The sequence below is a fragment of the Sturnus vulgaris genome, chromosome 1 (genome assembly GCF_052056855.1).
Source record: "Sturnus vulgaris isolate bStuVul1 chromosome 1, bStuVul1.hap1, whole genome shotgun sequence".
Lineage (NCBI taxonomy): Eukaryota > Metazoa > Chordata > Aves > Passeriformes > Sturnidae > Sturnus > Sturnus vulgaris.
Window position 1 is genome coordinate 44027978 of NC_142243.1, and position 11195 is coordinate 44039172.

At 42.7% G+C, this 11195-nt stretch overlaps 1 long non-coding RNA gene across 3 annotated transcripts in view; it reads left to right on the forward strand.

Moving 5' to 3' along the window:
• Positions 1 to 11195, forward strand: part of LOC148225175 (uncharacterized) — a 28767-nt gene extending 17572 nt beyond the window's left edge. For 2 of the 3 annotated variants that reach the window (XR_015803814.1, XR_015803813.1), the window contains exons 2-4: positions 8571 to 8674; positions 9567 to 9665; positions 10258 to 11195. This is a non-coding gene — a long non-coding RNA (uncharacterized LOC148225175). Of the gene's footprint in view, positions 1 to 6085; positions 8675 to 9566; positions 9666 to 10257 lie in introns of those variants that run through there. The other variant, XR_015803811.1, reaches the window with a different exon arrangement.

Consider the following 11195-nt stretch of genomic DNA (forward strand, 5'->3'; position numbering starts at 1 on the left):
TAATCTGACTTTATCTGTTTTCCTGCATGACAGTGCTCAGCACTACATGCTCAGGCTCTTCTTCATGTGCTGCCTTTTGGAATGACTTTGGCTGGGCAAGTGTTGTCAGAGGATAACCATGATGATCCCCTGACTTCTCAAGAAAGATTTTAAACCCATATCCAGGCAAGTCAAGGCTGCTGGCAACATTAGAGTCTATCTTTGGTTTTTCCAGGGAGTCAGTAGTGTGTGCCCACAGAAATTTGATTACACCTTAGATAGTAGAAAAGGGTTTTTTTAACTGATTAGTTAGCAATGGTGAAGTGGATTGGGTAGGTGGCTGGTCAGCCTCTGCAACAGAAAAGCCTAGAGAAAACTCCCTGCAGCAGTCACAGGCTCATGGACACTCTGGTTGATGGGAGACATCACACTCTACTGCAGGTACGCAGAAATCTGCTGAGCCCAGGCTGCAGCATGGAACTGTGGGGCCTCACTTGTCCAAGGCTTGGGTATAAAATGTCCTTCACCTTTCTTACAGTGGCAGAGCCCAGTCCCAGTCTTTATATGCATTATTCTGTTTTGATGCTTTGGAGGCAGAGAGCAAGGGAAGACTACTAAGGGGATGCTGACCAGTGTTTTTCCTCTTGGAAGTCTAAAGCCAGAGACCAAAACTCAAAGCAAGGTGTTGGGGGAAAAATGATTTTATTTCTTTATATATTCCAAATGGCTGAGCATTACAAGTACAGTGTATATCAGTGGTAGTGCAAGTCCTCAGCAAACACACTGCAACTCCCCACAGTTAATGGATTGAAATAACACATCAGTTTTATGAGAGGTCTCAAAATGTACAAGAGCCTATATTTATGTCTGAAAATATCCAGGTCTTATCACCTAATTTCTTAAAAAGTGCAGAACCTGAGTTACTTAATTCCATTTCTTATCCTACTGGTCTATCAGCACATAGTAGCAGGACTCTTTGCCCTTATAATGTGGTCAAACAAATAAAAACTGCCTGTTTTGGAAGCTACCAGTGGTGGGCTGGGAGGATCATGTGGTGCTTTTGGTGTTGGATCATGCTGAAACCTGTCTCACTCACCAACCTCAAACCAACATCCTGATAGTGAGGCAACCAAAGATACGAGACTGGCAGTCAATCACTTTATACTATAAAAGTCCAGCCCACTCTTATATGGTTTGATTCTTCCACCATATTCCTCCTTAGAATGTGTGGAGATTCCTCCCTCCCTTGGGTAGGGGATGCCCCCAAGGATAACCCTCACGGCTGGGTGAAAAAGAGATTAAGCCCACAGTCGTTGGTATGGATGTATTAAATCGATGTCTATTATAAAAATTGTTTCTTGCCTGCTTTGATATAAACCACCACATTATTTTAATACAATGGCTTTGGTATAGTGCACTATCCTATCCTATGCTATACACTACTAGTAGTTTTAGCTGTGCAGTAAATAATTCTGATTAAGATCTTTTTGTCTAATCATTAGTCAAAATAAATAACTCACTTTATATAAATAGATCTGATTTGCCATGCTTAATCCTTCTGGATTAAGTAATTTAAACTGCTGACAAAGTCTGGGGCTAAGATGGGATCCAACTGCACCCAGACTCCTCTATGAGAAATTTAGAAAGCATGGGAGATCCTTTTTCTGCACCTTGTGACTCGATGGCAGGCCTTCTCTGATAATAACTTTGTCTGAAGCTCCCACTCACGCCCATGACACACGTGTATCCTAAGAGTAGAGAGGTAAAAGATTGTATAAAAGCTTTCACCTTTACTATTTGAGTAAGATGCTATCCAGCTTGTCACAGCTATCCTGCTCTGCACAAGGAGCCAAAAGGAGAAATTCAGTGGACAAAGAGCTGTCTACATTAACACACAAAGCAGTGCAGTAGGAGTATCTCTGCAGAATGATGGAACTGCTACCAAGGACCAAAGCTGGCACCATCCACCAGAGTACTTTACTTTGGAAGAATTCCAATCTGGTCACATCAATAGAGGTAGGAACTCATTAGGGACATCCCCACGTCTTCCAGTTTACTTTCATCTAAAAAACTCCAGTTTGTGCACCCTGTAATCATGCCATGAGGCAAAGCAATGCATAGGAAGTGAAGAGGATCAGGATATTTGCTTTCAAATTTCACTGCTGATTTGAACTAGAATTTGAACTGAAGCAGGACAACTGATTAAAGAATCACATCACATATTTTCAGTCTCTACATAGTTCTCTTCCAGCAAAGAAAAGGGACAAAAGAGAAAAATCACAAGCACCTGTTGCAGAATCTCCTGTGTTTTCTAAATGAAGTGAGAAGCCACTTCTTAAAAAGGCCTTGGGGAGTTGTGCACATGTAAAATCATATGCTAAACTCCTGGGGCTTGTTGTGACATTGCATGTGCAGAGATATGCTGTGCTAGGGGCTTTTTAGCTTAAAAAGCTATTTAGTAAATGCTCAGGAAGTCTTATTGTATGATATGAAAAGGGCAAATTAAGTTCAGGTCCAGCATTTTTATTACAGTTTTTTCCTTGCTTTATGTACCCCTTCCTGTTACCATCCATCTGATCTTCAAACTGAACAGGTGAAGCTGCATTCCTATTTCATGAGACTAAAGAAACACATATTGCATTGATGAGAAATCTTCATATGTCCTTGAAGAAATCCAGAAAACCTCTGGCTGTAAGGACATGGAAAACTTAAAACAGAGAAGACAAATTGTGGCTGACAAGGGGCTGTAGGATGAGGCCTCTCTTTGAGGAAAGACCTAATAAATTAAAGGTGACATATGAAAGTTTTCTTTTCAGAAGAAGATAAATTCAGAGGTCTGTCTCACCAGAAGTTTGTGTACCAGGGAACACAAAGAGCCTTCTGGCTTACCAGGACAGAGGTGAATAACCTTCAGCTTCTTTCACTGGGACTGCCTGCAAAAAAACATAGGCTCATGGCCTTGTGAATTTACCTTGTGTCCTCACTCTTCATGTGACAAAACACCCCTGGAGGACTTGTCTGTTTGTCCAGTGTGGTTTGTGCTGTGGCAGCATCTCCTGGGAACTCAGTGCTGCCCAGTGCTCTGGCAGCCTCTCATGTAACAGGGACAGCACAGACAGCTTGAGCAGTGGAGGCAGTGCTGAGGGGTCAGGGCATGGGACTAAAAGCAGTTGAATATTGAGATGATAAAGTAAAACTCTGTGGCCTCAGCCACTGGAGATTGGGTGTATTTTTGGTCAAAACCCAGCTGAAGAACTTAGGATAAAGCTTGACAGTACGACAGAGAAGGGAGGAAGGTCAAGAGCAGGGTTGAGCCTGGCTGTTGGCTGGATGGGTGTTAGGGTCTGCACCAAGGTGTGTAGCTACATTTGAAGCAATTCTGCAGTGAACAACAGAAAAAAAAATTCAGACCCTGGACATGTTTCATGGATTATAACAGAGATCAGAAAGCTTGGAATCATCTGGACCCATTTCAGTCCATAGCAGGGGTAACCAAAGTCAGTCAAAGAGATGATCACTCAGAGCCTTGTCCAGACACTTACTGTAAAATCCATGCTCCAGCATTTGACCTCTCTCGTGAATTTTTCTCTGTCCAAAGTATGCCTGGCTGCAGCCTGCACCTTGACATTTTTTTTTGGCAATGCCTCACATTCATCTGCTCCTTCACCACAGAGCTGCTCTTCAGTCAGCCCCAGTCCCAAGACTGTCCCAAGGGGAGGATTTTGCATCTGTTTTTGCTGAACTTCAGGAGGTTAATGCCAGGATGTGGTCTCATGCATCCCCAGCCAGCCTTTTTTAGAGCAGACCTCAGCTAGGACAGTTAATGAAGGCTTACCACAATCAGCAGCAAAACCATTAAGACCTGTCTTTGAATTTAGAGAAAAACACTAATGCCAAGGCAGTCTAGAGGATGTCAAGAAAGAGAAAAGGGACGTGAAAAGACATATAAACTGTCCTGCTCCCTTCAGTCTTCATGGGTGATTAGACCAGAAAACTATGGTGAGTACCAATTTCTGACATGCCATGGCTGCACACAAGCACATGCTCCCCTTCAGCAGGGCCTGATGCTGTGGTCCCTGAAGCAGAGACCTCAGATCCCTGCACTGTGATAAAAGCAGTCGTGCTGTGAACAGGAGGAAATTGTCCACTCTCAGGGACCAGCCACTTGAGGGAGCCAAGACGACATGCACTAAGAACTGGCAGATTATATAAGCATTTTTGGAGTGTTTCAGCTGGAATCACCTCTTCTTCCGTAATATTAAACCTGTTGGGTCAGAAAACTCTGAGAGCTTCTGTCCCAGATTTAAATGGTTTTTATTTGGTTTCCAAATAAAGTCTTGCACAGTTGTGCTCAGTCTGCCCCCTTTGATAACTTTTAATGGTGGGTGGGTGTCACAGAATGACACAGAAGGAAAGACACTCACACTCAGTGACTCCGAGGAATCAAGCAGGAAAAGAAGCACTTTATTTACATTTCATGTCTATTTATAGAATTCCAATAATGACCATGCATTGGACAGTGAGGATAATACCTCCTGACCCCATAGGTCTTATCAACAGTCCATCAAATCTCTCTTCCTCCAAAGCGGAATGCAAAACATTCATTATTTACAAGAATAGAGTGTGAGAAACTGTAAAAAGAATCTGTCAACAATCAGTAGGTTGAACCCAAGGGCAACAGGTGGGTGGGTGTGGGTGTGGGTGTGGGTGTGGGTGTGGGTGTGTATACAACAGATTTGATAGCTGTTCAGAAACTTTAACTTTCTAGAAGTTGCATGAAAACAGAAAATTGTAATGCAAATAGGTATAGTAAGGTCCTTTTCTCAATAAATCAGTTAATACAGTTGGAAAAAACACACAACCTCTTTGCCTGCAAAATTTCCTTCAGGTCCAAGCCTACTGTCACTATTTTAAACATTAGAGACTCTCTAGAGAAGAAAGTTACAAGAAAATTATAGGAAAGCAGTTATAAGCCACAGGAAATTAGGATGCAGTGGTCAGAGATACTCATTTAGATATTACACAGCTACTTTTTCAGTATGGTTCAACTTTTCCTCTCACCCTCTTCCTCGAGACTTTCTTTGCCCAAGACCCAGGGACTATTTTCTCCCATCTCATGAACTCCGAGTGCTATCTTCATCTTAAACCAACATTTTCCAGAACAATATGACTCGAAGGAGAAAGCTCAAAGATTTAACTTGCCTAGATTTTAGCCCATGGGATTTACCATACATTTAATGAAGACTTCTTCATGGAGCCAGAAGACTTCCCCATTTTTGGGTCCCACAAAAATTCTTGCCTTTCCTAAATACGACTTTGTACTACCCAACTCAAGAATTTCAGTCTGAGTGTCTGAATTCCAAGATTCGCGATGACCTTGAGTGAGGGTGGTGGGACCTTGTATCCATGGCAATCTTGCTCCTGAAGGACTGTGGTGTACCCAAATCATGGCTTGAGCAAAGAACAGCGAAAACTAGGAGGCAAGGGGAGGCAGAGCAACCTAAAAGAGAGGGTTACATGCAATGCTTACCTGGCATCTAAAAGGACCACCACACTCCTCCCTCCCGGAGTTTAGTAAGTTGTAGACTTCTGTGGGTGTGTTATGGACAAGACTGGTTCTTGCAGAGACTCTTAAAGGAACGTGGCTAAACATTGTTAGAGTTTTGTAAACCATTTTTCAAGTTTCCTTTTAAATGCTGTTCAAGTTTTAAAAATTATTGCTAAAAGTCTTCGGAGGTGGCAACACCACCCTTTGATTTTACCCATAATTCATCTTCATGCATACTGGGAAATAGCGTTAGAAATTTGGCAGTGGTGTTACATTATGAGCTCTCATTTGTGTTTCCTTTTCCCCCAGGCAGATTTATTTCTTTATTTTATTTTTTCATAACGCAGAGACTGTTCCATCCATCAGGACCATGGCATGCAAAGGAGGCATTATCAAAATGCATATTGCATTCTGGCACGGAAAACTTGGTGTCAGTAGAAATACTTAGCAAGTGGACAGAAATACAGAGTTTCCATGTTAACAGATACTGTATCAAACAAACAAAAATAATAATGAATGACAGCAATGACATCATTGCTATACACTGAAATACAGCAGCAGCAAGTCAGTGCCACTTGACTGTAAGAACAACCTAAGAAAGACCACCTGGGGATATGATTAGGATTAGCACATGACAGAAGGATGATAATAAACATCATGCCTCTTGCCCAAAACAAGCTTTTCTGCTGAAAAGACAGGAGGTATATATTCAAGAGCACTAAAGCCATGTGCTTTTTAAAAAGACCTCATTTTGCCGTGCATGTATGCATGGGTCTCTTTCTTTCTCTCTCTCTCTCTCTCTCTCTCTTCATATCCCTGTATATGTAAACAATCATTATTTCTTTCCTCACCATCAAGAAAGGTGAAATGGCCAATAGGTAAAATGCCTATACATGTAGCTTCGTGACATAAAAATCTGTCTCCTCACAGCAGTTCCAGATATGTAGTGAGGAAGCTGTTGCAAAAGAATAAAAGCATCAGTACTATTCACCTTCTGCTGTCTTGTCCTTGTGTTCAGGAAAAAATGTGCCTTTATTTAGAAAACAGAATTAGCACTGAAACAATTTTCACATCACTGGTCCTTCAGCCTCCTCAAATATTGTTTGTGGTATCTGCTTTCGTGCAAGAGAATGGGGCCACATAAAAGCAATCACAAGGATGAAAATGTTCTCAGCAGGAGGAAATAGGATTATCAAAAAGCAGAGGAATAAGGCTTATGAATGTTTTGTACTCTTGGGCATCCATATGCCACTTGAGCTATGTAGAGTGTTAATAGATAGATCTAAAAATAAAGAGTACATTATTAACTTACTAAGCTTTCACAATCAGGAGCTGAATATGTTTGGCTAATAAAGACATCCAATCACATCCGTAGGTAGACATGTGGACGTAAGTTGGCTGAAATGGAAATTTGTGGGTCTTTGGGAGGCCATTCAGGAATGCCTCTTTTCAGGAACATCTTTTTCTGGGGAAAATACATAGAATGAGTTTGATGGCATCTCTTTGACATCCTATACCTGCCCTTACCCTGCTTCTCCTAGGTAGATATGAGTAATTCTAGATTTTTTCAGAACAAGATCTGTCCAAAGGAAAATATTATTCAAGGGAAACACAGTACCAGAGAGCAAATTAAATGCAGAAAACAAACCACTGAAGGCTGTTGGGATCTCATGACCTTCCAGGCCTTTGGCTGAGCAAAACAAACTGCTGGATGCACCAGAGCAGAGAGTTAATTTACAAGCTGGAGACTTGTAAACTTTCTCAGGCCACCTTCTCATGAAAGGTACATCTTTATTTGCATCCTTGCCTAGCTATGCTGAAAGAGAGAGATTAGCAGGAGAGGCTGGAGTGATGGTTACCAAATCTGTGACCTGATGTCATTTGAAGATCCAAGGAAAGAGGTGCACAGGTTCCTGGAGAGGTCTGGTCTGTCTCCATATGGCAGGTGGTGCAAGGGTGGGACAGGGGTCTTGAACATTGTAATGACATTTGTGGGAATCAGACTTTTATGAACGTTGCTCACTGTTACCATTTAGTCACCTCGATGATAGCTGTTCATGGCGACTACAGCACAGAAGTTACATAAAAAGCATCAAAGTTGAGGACTTCAGAGCTTGTAGTGCTTTTCATGGGCTGATGGGCTGTGAAAGGCAAGGAAGCTTTGTCCTGTTAAAAGTCAGAGGAATCAGAGTGGTGTTATTGCATTTCATGGTTATAAAGGCTTTATTCTCACTCCTCCAGCCAGGCATCTCCCTTTCCCCGTGCTATTCATCCCTTTCCCTCATGGTAAGACCACCTCAGGACAGTCCAACTGTACATCAGGGAAGGAAGGCCAGAAAGAGAGCACAAAAACATACATCAGAATCATGAAGAAATCTTTTTCAAGGGGACAAGCCCTGATGAAGGAAACCTCCAGATAAAAAAAAAAAAGCTTGTTTGGTGATGAAATAGGAAACTAAAAACTTTTGCCCCTGGATATTCCTGGCTGCCAGCTAAAGTGTCTGGTCATACTAGAGAAAAGAGGTCTTTACCTCAAAGCACAAGGTCTTAGTACAGGTTTCATACTTTTGCTCATGGGATTACTTATTAGATTTTTTTTTATTTTTAAAAAATTCCATTATCTCCAGATGGCCAGCCAAAAACTGGTGTGACCTGAATTGAAAGACCAGCCATTGCTGGTATTTTGAAAGGAAATCCTACACACATACACACACATTAAAAAAAAAAAAGGAGGGGGGGGAGGAGGGGGGAGGAGTGTGTTTTGAACTCATAAATTTAGATTTTGTATTTTAAGAGGAAAAACATCCTTTTTTCCCCCTGTTATACCTGTAAAATCATATTAAATCTTTCTTTTGAAATGTCACATCATCCAATGTAGTAATTGCATGGAGCTGATACGTAATTGTTCCACATATTTCTATAAAAGATTTTATTTCTGTATTTCAAATTTGTACTATAAAAGCAGTAAATGGAAGATTTTTTGGGTTGTTATTATGTGGCATGTACCTCCTGGGGACAATAGCTATTTCTTTGGTCTCAACAGGCCTCCAAAAGGCAGCTCAAAGCTCAGGAAGTTACATCCTCCAGCTCTGTTGTGGAAGACAACATGGGATGCCCATGTTGGGACCAAACATCAATATCATAAGGGTAAAACCCCCACCCCCTCCTCTATGTTCCCTGTTGCTGTGTGCAAAGCCCTCTTTTTTTCCTCAGCCTCCCCAAGCCCACAAAACAGTCTTCTCTCTTCAGCTTCACTAGGAAGGTCAGGCATTAAAACACAGGATTTACCTGTTGCATTTAGGTTAGAAAACTGACTTTAAATGGAGCCTCATACTCTATAACTCGGTGTTTATGGGTGCCTGTTCTGAGAGGTTGAAAAGAAGCAACATGTTTTCTTTCCTCAGTTGACTGGACTGGGTGTCACTAATTTCCATCTCCTGAAGTCAGGCAAGAACAAAATGACTGATATATACAGGAGCCCCCCCCGCAAGGGACTAAGTGCCAAAATAACTCATCTGAGAAGCTCCCCTTCACTGGAATGCCACCTAATGCTAACCATGATGCCAGAGTTAATTGCAGCAGTCAGCTGCTGCATTTCATCTACGAGTCTCGCTCAGTTTAATTAACCTTTGGGGAATTAGCATTTTGTTGATTTACAGTACTTGCTTTGAATTTCTGGCAGTGTTAGAGAAATCCAGTGACTTGTTTCACTCAGAAAAGAGTGATGCCCAAAGGCAATGTCTTTAAAGGATGGTCCCTGGGCAGCAGCAGGCTGATCCTGAGTCAGAAGAGTCTGGAAAGAAAGAGCCCAGTGTATCTCCCAACACCCGACTCATGCCCACTGTTCTGGAATTACTCATTCACCCCCATCACGGGGTCAGGTGTGAATTTCTCACTCCTCCCAGAATCTCCTGAGCATTTTTCATACTTGTTCATCACTTTGTGTTTACAGTCATTTCCAAGCACCTCCTTCCAGCTGGCAGTGCTCTGCCTCCATTTAGCAAATAACACCTAGGTTCTGCCTTTGAAAAATTACCAGGTGACCACCTGTAGGTTACAAGAAAAGATGTCCATCCCAGGAGAGTGAAGCCCACTGGACACATCTATATGTGCTCTGTGCTGGTGCAGTGAGCTCCTGGTAGGTCCAAGGGAGTGTTGTCTGGCCAGGAGTGAGAGTTGAGTTTGGCTAAGCAATGTATGTCTTGGGGCTTGCAGCTATCTAAGAGCCAGCCTGGGCTTGGAAAAGGTGTTACTCAGGTTCCTTGAATCAGGTTGGCAGGATTATGTCCACCAAAGGTGTTTCCAGCCTCCCTGAAGAGAGCTGTACTCCCACCTTCCACCATGCCTCACCTTTCTGTTCTGTGGCTTTTCCCCCCCTTGTTTATTTCTGAGCAACATCTGAGGAACCACTGCAAGGAGCATGAGATGAGGTTATTGATGTTATTGCAGGTGGCTAGAGGGAATGGCAGCCATGAGGGCTGTGGGAAGTCAGACTGGTGCATGGGCTGGAAGGGAATGATGCAACTCTGGGGTACAGGGACGGGAGGTCATGTCCATGCTGAGCCACCAACCCTGGAACTGTTCAACAAACCTGTGGATGTGGTGCTTAGGGACAGAGTTTAGTGGTGGATTTGGTAATGCTGGGTTAATGGTTGGACTTGATGATCTTAGAGTTCTTTCCCAAATTAAATGATTCTACAATTCAGTGATGTGGCACTGGTTGGTTGCAGGCTGAGGATACAGGACACAAGACATCTCTGAACATTGCTGAGTGCTGTCCACACTGGCATGACTGACTGCTCCCATATCTTGCTGCCACTTATTATTTATCCTGTTTTTACCTGATTCAGCCACCACAACCACACCTGAGGAGACAGCAGCTGGCCCAGCTGTGTTTGTCCCAAAAGATGGGGAGCCCAGCCCAGCCCAGCCTTACCAGCTTTTGTGCACTTCCAGCAAGGGTAGTGGACATGGCCTCACCACGAGAGGCCTCACCTGTTCCGCCCAGGACTGATTTAACCAGCCTTGTACCACGAACTGACCTCCTCCAAATGGATCCCAAGCTTCTCACCTGGAGATTAAACACTGCCTGTCTGAGAGTCTCCTTCTTCCAACAAGGGAGAAATCTTTAGGGTGGAAGAAGGCAATGCACTCTCAGCAACTCCCTCTGCAGCAGGCTGATCCTGGGCTCCTACCATCCACTCCGTGCTTGGCTTTCTCTCCTGTCTTTGAAGAGGGCTGAGAACAGAGGAAAATCAATGAGGTTTTGTGAAATAACTGTGGATTGTGCTCTGGGCAGAGAACCGAGAAAGCACAGAATGGATATTCTGGATCGATAGGATTCACGCAACATTTGAGCTTCTACCCTTAGCTCTCATAGTAATTTGCTTTCATCTTTACCTCTGATTTGGGGGTCTGAAATGTGATCTACTGTAAAAACTGTTTTCTGTGAAAAGACCTCTTATTCAGAGGTCTGACTGTAGTTTAAGAGCACAAATAAGACACATGTGAGACAAAATATAGAAAAGATGGGTGTAGGTTATTTGGAAGGCTGATGCACAGGCATCCAGACATTTTCCTGTTAATTTAGCAGTCACTTCAGAAGACAACATAACATTTATATCCTTTGCAGAAAAAAAAAAAAAAAAAAAAAAAAAAGCAAAACAGC